This window comes from Tyto alba, unplaced genomic scaffold (assembly GCF_018691265.1).
Source record: "Tyto alba isolate M040663 unplaced genomic scaffold, T.alba_DEE_v4.0 Super-Scaffold_18, whole genome shotgun sequence".
In the NCBI taxonomy this organism is placed as follows: domain Eukaryota; kingdom Metazoa; phylum Chordata; class Aves; order Strigiformes; family Tytonidae; genus Tyto; species Tyto alba.
In genome coordinates, this window is record NW_024881280.1 from 7,420,246 (window position 1) to 7,433,437 (window position 13,192).

Consider the following 13,192-nt stretch of genomic DNA (forward strand, 5'->3'; position numbering starts at 1 on the left):
CCTTCCTGAGATTTACTACCTGCAGCTCTCCAACCTTTCCGAGTCATTTTCCAGGGGGGCAGAGGCATTCAAGACACCACTGTGCAACCACCCAGGATACCACAGGAGAAGACCCCACCCCAGACCTGCAGAAACCAGCCATTTACCACAAGAAGGGTGGATGCCACCTTCTAACCTAACCTAATTGTTCACTTCCATAAACACCACCTTCATTTTAATGCTGCTAGTCCAGCCACCCCACCACCCCGTGTCCACAGGGTTGCAGTTGCCAAAGGAAAGGGAATGCCTCTTCAGGCAGATACGCAGCTGCCTTAAAGGTGCTGAATAGCCCCAGCTGTAATTTTCTAGGGCTGGGTATTTAGGTCCAAAATGCCTTTGCATTAACCTGTGCAGTATTTGATGCACACATCTTGTTTTCTCCTCTTGTCCTCCGCTTTTTGTATGTATAAAAAGCATTAGCTGAACAGTTGCAGCATGCAATTTCCTATAACCTGGTTGGAGCACGTTCTGGAGTGTGAAGAAAGCTTGTGCTGACAGTACAAAGAACAACTGGTGAAGAGACATGGAGCTCATTTTTTATTTCTCAGCCAGCTTTCCTACTAATGTAATTGCACTGACTCCAGCAGAGTTACATGGATATAAATCAGGATCATAGGAATTCAGGGTGTGGCATCTATTCCCTCTCTCTTCTCCCAACTCCTACTGTTCTGCTCTCTGCAGAATTCACCCTCTTTCTCCGTCCCTTACCTTCTCCGTCAGGTATTGCTATCCACTGGAGGCTACAACAGATGTCTGTACAGTGCTTTGAGATGCCCTGTGAGTGGAGGCTGTGTTACCATTAAAGACAAACACCTCTCCTCAGCTCTGCCCTCCAGCTTGCTGTCACCACCACCTTGCAGGATGTGCCCAAGCGATCAGCACTGCTCCTGGACAGACACAAGCTGAAGGCAATACTGAGGAGCCTCCTTTTGGCTGTAAAACCAGACTGCTAGAGCTGATTGCTTGTCCAAAAAGAGGCATTACCACACCATGGCAATGTAGGTCCTGTGGGCAGGTTCTGTGGGCACTCCAGTTCCCCACTCCGAGCTGAAAAACATTTATACCGAGGAGACTGAATAATTAAGGTAAAATAAGAAGGTTTGGTCTAAACCTGGTGCTCCACCAGGTTCAAAAGTTTTCAGTGTGGGTTCATTTCTTGCCCCTTCCTCCCCCTGTCTCAACAAAAGGACTCGAGATCCTTGCACAGATATTTTCACATGTAACACAGACATCTTCACAAAAAAAGGGACAAGAGATGTGCCATGGAGGCCTGTTTTGGTGCATAGCCATTTATGCTTGCCCAGCAGGTGAGACACACACACACTTCCCATTCACAACTACCTCCTTTAGGGAATGGTTAAGCTATGATTTCATTTACATTTTCCTCTGGGACCATGGGGAGTGCTCAGGGGATGAGAGAATGTTCACCTTAGTGCTGTTAAACAATCACAAGTCATTTGAGTAAGCCTGTAAGGAATTCACCCTTCAGTTCATAATTAAATGTATTGTATCTATTATTTGTGTACTGTGGGGTTCCAAACAGGCCAATGTCACTGCCAGAGTACTCACACTCTCCAAATTGTCACGAACACCATACAGACACAGCAAGGTCTCCTGCATGGCTCCTACTGGAACTCTCCAAGCACAAGACGCTGCCCAGTACATAATCAGCTCTCTACTGCTAGTGTTCACTTAAAAATTCATCTGCCACAGAGGATGTTCACAGAGTAAATGGAGACACCATCTTTCCCAGATATGATTTACCATAGACACAATGCAATAAATAGGTACTTCTTGGAGTGCACTCCAAGGCTGGAACAAGACAAGTGGGCGAGATGTGCAGCAGAAGGTTGGGTTTTTTTATTGTTGGGTGATTTTGTTTGTTTTTTTAATGAATACCTTATTACTTCCATGCCTCCTTTTCATATTCCAGGTCAGCAGATGCTGGTGAAGTTTGAGAACAACCATGAAGGATGAACCTTTATGCTCTTTGGACCACAGAGGAGCTCACTTTCGATCTCTTTAAACCTACCCACTCACACTTCCTTGCAGAGAAATTCCTACTAGCTCAGGATGACATTCCTGCCAGACTCTGAATGTCATCATATGGAGATCTGCTCCCACACAGAAGGGTGCAGAAAAGATGATGTGCTAATGAGCTACCTTCTTATCCCTGCTGTCAGTTCAGTGACTCTCCCTCCTCCTCTTCCCTTCCCCTGAACTGCAAATGTAATTGCTTTCCAGCAGCACTGAGAAGAGCCCAGTCCATCTGCAGCCCTGGAATCCCTCCAGAGGGCAAAGGCTTGGCTTTGTGCTTCAAATTATCTTGTCTTTTCTCTAGAGAAGAAGGAAGGAAATACCAACCAGGGCACGGATGCAGCCAGACTGAGCAGTTGAAATGAGGCCAGCATCCCTTTTGCCATCGGACTACCCAGGCCATCCTCCTGCCAGTGCTCAGCAGGCCAGTGCAAGACTGTTGCCACCCTGTCACTAGTACTGTTATTCTGCTTGGCAGTGCCACTTGTGCCTCTGAGCCTGCTCCCCTCGTGCCTGTCTCAACACATTACCTAGCACCCAGAAAGTGATATAATATCTAATACAGAATGGATTAGCCCAACGCTTAACTCATCTCCCATGTTCTGTAAGGAAGTTTACAATTTCTGCACGCACAAGGCTGGGGCACATGCAAACAGGATACTCTGACATTGCTCACACCGGCTGCCGCTTAAACTCGGGCAAGCCACTTTCCCCTCCCGTTCTTCCTAGGTGTAAAGCGGGGCTTAGAGTTACTCATCTGCCTCTGAGAGGGATAGTTAGACTCAATTAGCTGGTGTAAGAAGAGTTCTACGCATTACTAGAGGACACTGATGCAATGTCTGGGCCTGCTCAGGCAAGAAGTATGCTCAAGGCTAGAGGCAATGAATACAGCAAGGTCAGCACTATAGTTCCATGGTACTTGTTGTCTACTGAAGGCATAAAATCATCTCAGGTGTCATGGTTATCAGCATCTTTCTTTCACATCACCTCTCCATATGCAGATTTGAGCTTGCTGAGAGGCAAATGGTTCTGCTTAGGGCCCTTGGAAATGTATGAGAATGAAAGATCAGCAGAGGAAAAAAAACCCGATAGGTGAGAACGCTACATGGGAAGAGGAGCAATTTGCCTGCCTAGTTTTCTTAGAGGATCCATAGGTATGACATTAGACAAATAACAGTATCTGAGCAGCTGTTTTAACGTCTCTCATACAGAGGCAACATACCAGGGAAAGTATTTGTCAATAAAAATTTGAAGAAAACCAATGATGCTTTCAAACTGTGTTGTTCCTCAACTCCCTTGTTTACGAAATCTATGCCAGACGTTTTTAGCATTTTCAATTTACAGGGTCATATTGAGAGCTCAACACTGTTTTCTGCCCTGTCGTTGTTTCTCAGTTTTCCATTTATAGCTGCTTTTTACTCACCTGGTCACAGATTATGAAATTATTTGTTTTCAAATCTAATGCATTAGATTCTCAGCAAACATCACAGAAAAAACTGGCGGATTCAGCTTGTAACTATTTTGATCTGATGTCTTCTGGGAAAAGGCACGCATAGCCACCAGCTGGCCTTCCCACAAGGATTTCTCCAACTTCAGGGCTCTTTAGATGTTCTTTACTGCTAATGCTCAGCCATCTGATGCAACCTTTGCTACATATATCACTAATACTGCCACAATGATCCTTCTACTCAGGTACTGAGTCCTCTCACCTCATGGTGCATTCCAGCATGAGCAATACGGAAAACATGAAGCTATTGCACAACCATACCATGACACCCTTCTTCCATTACAGCCAGCACAGCGTCTTGCAATTGCTCTTTTAATTGCTCTCATAATCTTCCTCTACCACATATATCTCCAAGGAACATCCAAAAATAGCTCAAAAAAAAAAAAAAAGCAAATTCTGTTATGGGAAAGTAGCTGAAGTTTGACAGAGGGGTTACTTCTCAGCTGAGGGTTTCACAGAGGATGCTGTGGAGTCTAGTTTTGACTCTTCTTCAGTGCAGAACTCATTATTGTGACAGAACTAGAAGACCTCACACCTGCTGATGTTTGAAAGAAGATGCATGGCAGAACTATATTTATGTGCAACATACACCACGTCACCCTGGCTTGAAGGGAGGAAAAGACTCAATTCTTGGCTTAGATTTGCTCTCTCATAGTTATAACTGCTTGACTTCAAGCAGTGCAGTATGTAGGCTTTGCGTTAAAGGAACGGAGCCTTCTTCAGCTACATCCATTGCTGCTTTGGGCCACTCCATCACCTTGCAGCAAACTCTAAATCCTTGCTGCTGTTGCACTTAACCCGCCTACTGATGTATCCTCCACAAGAACTCATTCATAGCCAAGCCCTTGATATGCAACTGCTGCCTGCTCCCCTCCCCTCTCTCTGCTCACCCATGGAAATCACTAAGAAATCTCAGGGCTCTGCTGTGCTACTTTGCACTACATGGCAGCACAAATTTGGAAAGCCAGTTTAATGAGGCAGCTAAGGGGAAAGGGGAATGTTTGGAGGTGGCTGTGCACTCTCAACTGCTGCGCCATCAGGTGTGAGCTTAACCTGTCGAATAGCAGTTTGCTTGCCCCACTCATTTAGGCTAAAAATGTATACACATAACCCTGCCAGCAGGTCTGGAGGGGCAGTGAGAAAAAGCTGGGACAGACTGAGTGCTGTGAACTTTCCCACCAGCTGGATCTAGAAAAGAACAGTCGCCCACAGCCTTCGTTCAAGGAGATTTTGTATTATAGGCTCCCATTTCATCACAGAAGGTAATGAAGTGGGGGATAGGAGAGGAATAGGTGGCCAATGATTCATCTAGAGATGCAGCATTAAACTGTCCCTGCACAGCGGTTTGATGACTTCAGCATTTTCCAGGATTGGAGAGAAAAGGCACTGACAAATTTGGAGGGATTCTTCATGTCTCTGACTCTGAAGGCATCTGTTATGCACAGACTCAGACTCAAATGAAAGGAATCACTAACTGCTTAATCTTAAGCATATGATTAAGTTCAGCATCAAGTGATTTAAACACATTCTTAACAGCCTTCACCCAGGAACCTCTGATAATTTTGATCGAGTCTTGTTTATTTTCTCGTGTAAGCTTTAACAGGGTCTGATCATAACATTATGATACACGCAGATGGTCAGTCCACGAGTGGCAGCACTGTGACCACCCATTCCTGTCTGAAGCAGTGGAATATGGAATAAAGCGAAAGATTTTGGCATTAGCCTGCAGTGACAGGCTTTAGGAATGAGCCTCCGCCAACCAAGATCCTAGAGAGCAGAACACCACCGTCCTCTCAGCCTGCATCCACCCCCGTGTTAAGCCCCTCTCCCCTGGAGAGCGCCCAGGGACCCCAGCTGACATCACGAGCTACCTGCTGCGAGAGGCTCGGGGTCTCAGCAGGTCGGAGCCAAGCGCTATGGGATTGGACGTTGTGAGATTAGAGAGAGATTTCAAAAAAGAGAAGACGATTATCCTAAAGAATCATTTGCTTCTAAAAGGGCTAAAAGGCAACAGCCTTCCTATCTTAGCTGGCACAGATGTCCTAAAAATGGGACTTCTACCAGAGAAGACTGAAAGATATTGGAAAGCCTCCACTGTACTGCAACATGACATGTATGTGTACCCCACAAAATTAAGATTAGGCTCTGCACGTCCCAGCACTGCTGAGAGCAAATTCACATTCATCAGAAGCTGGAATGCAAGCAGCTGTACAACCACTTTGTTCTAATTGTCTAGGGACTCTGGGGTAAGAGTTTATTTCTTTTCTTACAGGAAAGATGGACTCAAGGAACTGGTTTCTGTCCAATACACACATACAACAGGACAAAGAGTCTTTCCTCAACAGTGCAATCTGTACCAATGTGGAGTTCACGCATCTTTGAGGGTTTGCCATACGTGTATTAGCTGAGAGTAGTGAAATCTTAGACCAAGGATAGCATCAAGGGAACATTTCAGGGATTTTCCTTGAAATGAGAGGAGGAAGATACCTACCAAAAAAAATTGACATTATCAGCTGTTGTCCTGGCACAAGTCTAATGTTCCCACCTCACAAAAATCTGGCTGTGCTCTCCTCAGCCTGAGGTAACCTCAGGCTATGTGTAACACCAGAGTTAGTAAACAGGCGGTGACGATGCCCCTGCTTGTGTACAGCATTCCAGTCCAATCATTACATCACATACCAAACACTCAGGTTATGACTTCGATATTCCACTGACAGACCAGTCATCAGCCTCCAGCATCTGTGCAACCAGAGTGCCCGCAGCTTCAGTCTGGCTTGGGAGAAGATTCCCCGCAGTCAGCTCCCTGCCAGATCTCACGCTGGCCATTAAACAGCGAGGGTACGCTGCTAAAACGTGGATCCAGATTCATCCAAACTAGATTGCACTTCCCACTGTGTTGTTATGACCGGCTGGGTGGCTCTGGGGGATGGAGTGCTACAGATGAGGTATGGGGATGCAGGTGGAATTCAGATTGGATTAATTTAAGTAGATCACTTGTAAAAAAAAAAAAACCACGAGCCACATCAACCTCACTTCTACTGTTTCTCCACCTCCCCTCAAAAAAGTCCCATTTTTTTTTTCAAGAGCCCAATAGGCCCAGATGTCTGCATCCACACCACCCTTTACTCCAGTCAAGGCAGGTAAACTGCACTTGCATTCTGATCTGGTGACATTGTCACTGTCACCACGCACAGACAGATGTAACTAAGCAGGGTATTTGGCACTGGGAAGGTATCACAGCACCTCAGACTACCAAAGCTGACATTAGATGGGGAAGAGCAACAAGGAAAACTGGCCTTGGTATAAACAGATGAAGCTACTGAGTTCAGCATAGCTAAGTTTAGCTTCTGCTCTCAGGTCAGTTCCAACAAGCTCAGCACATAGCAGGGTCTGAGACAAGACAAGGTTAGGAACATAAGAATTAAAATCTACAAGGCAGAAATGTCCTGGCAGAGCTGGAAAAGGTTAGTACCAGGTCAGGATCAATAGCAGAACCAATCTCATAGGGAATATCGATAGGTCAGAGTCAGCTATGAGAGGAGCAACATCAGGGCATGGTCAGTGAGGGCAGGAAAAAGTTCAGACTCTGCCACTGCAGCTACATGCACAGAGGAGTTACTGTTAGCATGTTGCTGTGTCTGCTTGGGCAAATACCTCATTCTGTCAACACTGGATGTTGTTTTCAGCCACAGGAACTAAAACACTGGCAAAGCATGACAGCTCTTGATGGAAGAGAACTCTATTTGCTGATGCCCACAGGTCACTGATAGCTGAGGAACTCCTAAGTAGAGCTCAGATGCCTTCACTAGTGATCTTAACCAGCCAAGAGCTTGGTCACTGCCAGCCTGTACAATTTTGCTGTCAATCTCGCAGTTACAGCGTGAGCCCAGCGCCTGTCCCTCGAGTCACCATGTTCTCTGTGCAGAAGGGGATGCAATGTCACGCGAGTCACTTCCCTGTTGCCTCCCAATTAGGAGCATGGACCACAGAACTGCACTGTCAACACTTCCCACACACAACTTCCACGTCGAGGGGGTGCAGCGGGAACACCTTCCCTGCACCTAGAAAAGCTGTCAAGTTACCCTTCCTTACCGTGCATTTGACCAAAAGGCTGGCAGTGGACTTCTCACTTTTGTACAGGGAGCAGGGAAGCTGTAACTGGTCGAGAGCCTGGCTGTTCAGGACTGCAGGAGCTCTGCTTGCTGGGGCGTTCATCGCGTGGCAATGCAGCTACCATTTCATGCAAAATGCTGCCCCCCCCATGCCTTGTTATGCCCAGGGAACAAAAGCAAAGGACACCGCCTCTGGGTAGTGACTTCTTCTTTCTGCCTGGAGACGGGAGGTGAAGTCAGTGCCTCCAGGTACAGACCTGTCCAGATGACACAAAGCTAGGGCAGAAAGGCCAGCGACCGCAGCAAGCCCAGCTGGTAGAGCCACGCAGCCCACAGCCCTTTGAGCTGGCAGCGCCGTGAGTCACGAGCGGTAGAGGTGGAGCAGCTCAGCGGTGCCCAGCCTTCGTACGTGCCCGGAGTCAGCTTCCCCAAAACACACCCCCTTGCGCAGTGTGGCCACAGAGAATTCACCCCAATTTATGTTAATGCTCTGACTCACCCTGTTGATCAGCCTCTCTCTTTGCAGCCACTATACCAGCAGTCTTGGCCCGGCAGTCAAGTGCCTGAAGCCTGGCCACTGGTGTTCCTCCTACCTGCCTTCTGTTACCACCACAGCCTGTGACTTGGTGCAATATGCCCTCATGAGCCTTCCCTTTCCATCTTAGTGCAGGACAGCACAACCATTCTGCCACACAGCCCAGGTTTTTCTATACGGGACAGAAAGGAAACTTTCCCTCCCCGAAAAAGAGGACAGTAACACACACATATGGCCATTTTTCTTTTTAAAGCCAAACACAGACTTCAGAGAAGCTGTGACCAGAGCCATTGACAGTCTGGTAACATACCACAAAAATCGTGACTTCTCTGAAAAAGAGAATCTGTTTTATTTCACTAGAAAAATTCTGTTCCCACACGGGCTACAGCTGCACTTTCTGACCTCTCATTCCAGAGGGCTCGGAAGAACCATATCTTCTCCTAAACTGAACTGAGAGAGGTTTAATGTTGAAATCATTTTATTTTCATCATCCTTAATAGTTCTTAAGTATTTGAGAGTCATGATATCCCCACGGTGGAAGTGATAACACCAAGCTTTCAAATACTGCTACAGTGAATGGCCACAAAGGTTACAAAGTGTGGAATGCACCAGGTCCACCACCCCTGTCCAGGCAGATGCTTTTTCTGTTTTGATCTTGAGTGTGGTTCGGCATAGGACAGTGCCCATTACTGGCCATACGGAAAGTCCAGCAGCTACTGGTTACTATTGAGTACTCGCAGCTGTCCAGCCATGCAAGTTCTTGCTGTCCCCACCTCCAAGAAGGTGGCAGACACTTGACTTCGCAGAGCAGCCTGACTGGCACCCAGGTCGCAGGCAGGAGCATATCCAGCTTTGGAGAGATGCTCAAGAACTGACTGCTGGCCCCACAGCATGGAAAGGATGGTCTGGACAGGCTGCCGGGCAGCACGCGTTCCTTACGCATTTGTGCTCCAGCCTGAACGGGAGTGCTCCTGTGGAACCTGCGCGTATGCACGCAAGTCCTCCGTGCCTGTTATCCTGGCACTCAGCTTTGTCTTCTGGGGCAGAGAGACAGCCTGATCTGACACACAGATGCTCTCTCTGAATTAAAGAGCTGGCAGAACTTGCTTATCATATTTGCCAGGGCACCACAAGGAAGACAGGCAACGCTTAGCAGGTGTGCGAGTCATTTCTTGGCTTATCAAGTGTTTTTTCCATAACATTTTGTTCTAAATAAACAGCATTGTGCTTTAAGGAAGGTAGTGATCATTGGCGCGTTCCGCTCCTCATCTTTGGGAAGAGTGCCTCTAATTAGTAAGGACAGATCTTCAGATCTGCTGGGCTAATCACAAAAAGATTCAGCAAGGGAAGCTGCAGACCTACATTACCAAACTAAAGGCAGAAGAAAACAGAGTTTTATTTTGAGACAGCTGAGAACCAAAGGGCCAAAACCTAAGTGGGCATTATTTAAGAAATCACAAAAGGAGCAGAGATAGTGTTGAGCCAGAATCTGTCCTACTAATACCACAAAGCCAACCACAGTACCTCACACACAACACATCTACAGCTATTTTTCAAACCTTAAACAGTTCTCAACATAGGTGCCGGAGAGACTAAAATATAAAGACAAATATTTTTACCCATTTATTATAGGAACTCTCCCCAGGACTGCAAATTCCCTCAAGACAGAGGCATAACATCAGAGCACAAAAGTCTGCCCAGCGTGGCCATATTGGAAGCAAAGCCTTTCACGATTTGTCACTAACAATAACCTGCTTGGTATGAGCCACTACTTCAGGACCATTTAGGGTTTTTTGTCACAGCAACCAGACTTTCAGTAATTCCAGAAACAATCAAATCTCATTTGCTGATACAACAGCATAAAACATTTTGCCTTCCTCTGCATTAAGCATCCTGTTAACTAGCTCAGTTGCTCGCAACAACACTCAAACGTTCAAAAGAGTGAAATGTGAATAAAATATAAGTGAAGCATACTTACACATTAGAAACTGTAAAAGAGAAAGGATCCAGTGAAGAAGCAACTTCTTGTCAAGATAACTACTTATCCCTCTTTCTCCACACTGATCCATATGGTAAGTGGTTAATTTATTGCTTTGACGGGACAGTCAACACACACATCTTCTTGCCCTGGAGCAATCAAGAGTCTAAACAGCAGCACTGTTGCTGCTCTCCTTTTTGCCTTGATAAGGATTTGGACGAGTGTGTAGCAGGTGGGTTTTCTTTACTCTCTCAGATGAAGACTATTAGTGACGGCTGTAGGTGCAAATCCTTCCCTCCGGCCATGGCGAGGAGGAGCAGGGCTGCTGGGGGATGGGCTGCCCTCCTTACAGCACTGCTTGCTGGGCTCTGCCAGCTGTCTGGGAGAGGGAGGATTTGGTTCTTCTTTGTGCTGCTTAGTCTCATTCTAGACTTCACCCTTACTCTCTCTTTATAGGTTTTTCTCACATCTCTTCAGCTGGGCCTTGTTCCCAAGGAGAAGTCTCTTGTGCTCTTGGGAAGCTGCTGCTTCCTATCTTTAGAAAGCACGCTGGCTAGTTCTGGTCCTTTCTTAAAGCCGGGTGACAGATCTTGTAGCTCACTTCTCTGCTGGCAAGCAGAACATGAATTTCAGCCTCCTTCCACCATCAAGATTCCTGATGATGCTGGAATGTCACCTTGTTTGGGGTTTCTCAGCAGTCAGGGGATGAGATGGTGCTTCAGGGTTTGCATTTGTTCTGCAGCTCCTGCTTTGCCATTAGCACATCAGTCAGGTATTTCAGAACTCACAGTTCTGTGCCTGTTTGGGGATCTGTGGTCATCCTCTAGCTATATGTCTTGGGTTTAGTAGAAAATGAATCCATAACATCTAGGCCACAGAGAAGCAAGACTTGTTGTGAAGATGCTGTGACGATGTGGGCAACAACAGCTGCAAGCAAGTCAGGAAAAAACCTCAATCACTGCAAACTGATGAAGCTTTTCCGACACCACAAATCTGTGGAAATTCTGGAGCTTGGCTCCAACTGACTGAATCTACACTCCTGCTATTTCCTGTGATGCTCCTGAAATAGAAACTTTCTGTTCTTCAGACAAGAGCATTGGATGGAAAGGCACTGTAGTTAATAGATACAATGACATCACATAATCTCTGTTGCAGTTGAGTCTACATAAAGTTACTTTTCTGTTATTGGGTCTTCATCTGGAGGAGTGGGTGATGCAATTTTAAAAACTTGCTGCTCTGAAGGTTAGGATATTTTTTTCAATCTCCAGCCTACCCCATTCATGTCCAGTTAATGCTCATGTGCTTTTGTGCCAATTCAGTTTGAGCAACAGCTCCCTTCTCTTCCTCTTTCCCCCAGTCACCAGGATAAACCCCATGACGTAAACCAGTCCTATTTCCTCATTTACACACGGCCAGAGTAAGCAAGGCCAGCATCCTCCTGGAGGAACAGCTCTTCCCTGTTCTTTCCATGCTTTCATCTTTTTTTTTGAACTGTAAACAGTCTTTCAGTTGCGGCTTCAGCCAGGTGTAGTGCAACAGCATTAACTCTTGTTGATTCGGCAGGTGTTCCCCTCATGCAGCCCGGAATCAAACTGGCGTGTCTCAAAATAACCGTACCCAGTTAATGCCTCCCAGTTTTCCTCTCTTATTCAGTGCAGTCATCTCCCCTTTAACAGTTCCTGTCCGCATCTCACCTAATAACTTGTCATGCATTACTCCGCTGAAGCCTAGGCAAACTACATCTGCACATTCTTTTCTCTGCAGAAGCCAATTATCGAAGACAGCTGTGAAGTTAGTCTGCACTGAAGTGTTTTGCTAAGCCCATTGTGTACTTCAGTTATATTTGCATCCTGAGTTATTCTTTCTGTCAAAGCACATAATAGAAAGGTTTGTGTGTTATTGAGGTCAGGCTAACAGGTCTTCAGTTTGCTACATTGCATTTTATTTTTCATGTCTCAAATACAGGCACTGCTTGCTATTTTCCAGTCATGTGGTACCTGCCCCACTTAGATATATTTATATTCCTTGCTAATAAACTCCTGGTTTGTGTCTGTTCTTTCACCTCCCTTGACACGAGCGCCAGGAGTTCTTAGAACTGTGCTTTTGCTTCGGATGTGGTAATTTTTTTAAAAAGCCTCATAACAATCACCTTCCTGTCTTTCACTGGTTTGCATCTAAGCTGTCTTTAGTCTTGGCAGTCATATTGCTGTCTGTTATCTCACTTGTTTCTTGAAATCTCTTTTTATTTGACTAGAATGCTTCTAACTGAGTTTTAAAGTCTTTGTAATGTGTAAATTATCCCTAACTTCTGCAGCTCTTTCATCATTCCATAGCAAAGTGTCAAAACAGAGGTTTCTCTGTTGCATTATTCCTTTTCCATCCTGTATGCGCTCCCTATTATTTCTTAAACCCTTTTTGAAATCAGCTGGTTACTTCCCTAAACACTTTTCCTTCCCTACTTAGGAGTCAAATCACAGATTGCTTTCTACCTTTGACTTAAACTTCTGAGGGTCTTCCACATTTCTGGCTTTGGACTCTTCAGCCTACCTGCTTGTACCAACCAGTTCCTTTGGGTTTTTCTCAAAGCTGCTTTGTTAAAATTTTAGCTATAAATCCGTTTTTCTTCTCTTTATACTAGAAGTGAAACTAAACTACCTCGTGAAGTGAAATTAAATGACACCACCAAATGAGCCCAGATAAGGTGCTGACACTGACAGTCAAGGCCACGGTTCCCAGCACAAGCCACCTGAGCCCACGCCTCTTCCATCTGTGTCTCACTTCAAAGCTGCCAACATGGACATCCACACAGCTCCCCAAAATGCCCTTCCAGGAGCCAGCGTGGCGACTGGGAAGCAGCGTAAGGCCGTGGGGAGCGAAGAGTGGGGAGTTACACTGCACTGGAGGATGAGCCAGTCTAGTTCACAGCTCACAGCCTGGCACTCACATGAGCTCCTAGGCTTGGGATGCTACAGGCTCAGGCAAAA

The 13,192-nt window shown here is 46.1% G+C and overlaps 1 long non-coding RNA gene across 1 annotated transcript in view; it reads right to left on the reverse strand.

Annotated features, from left to right (window-relative positions):
• The window catches only part of LOC116960978, a 30,545-nt gene that overhangs the window by 13,703 nt on the left and 3,650 nt on the right, over window positions 1-13,192 (reverse strand). Inside the window, exon 4 of the long non-coding RNA XR_004406699.2 lies at window positions 10,209-11,135. This is a non-coding gene — a long non-coding RNA (uncharacterized LOC116960978). The remainder of the gene's footprint in view (window positions 1-10,208; window positions 11,136-13,192) is intronic.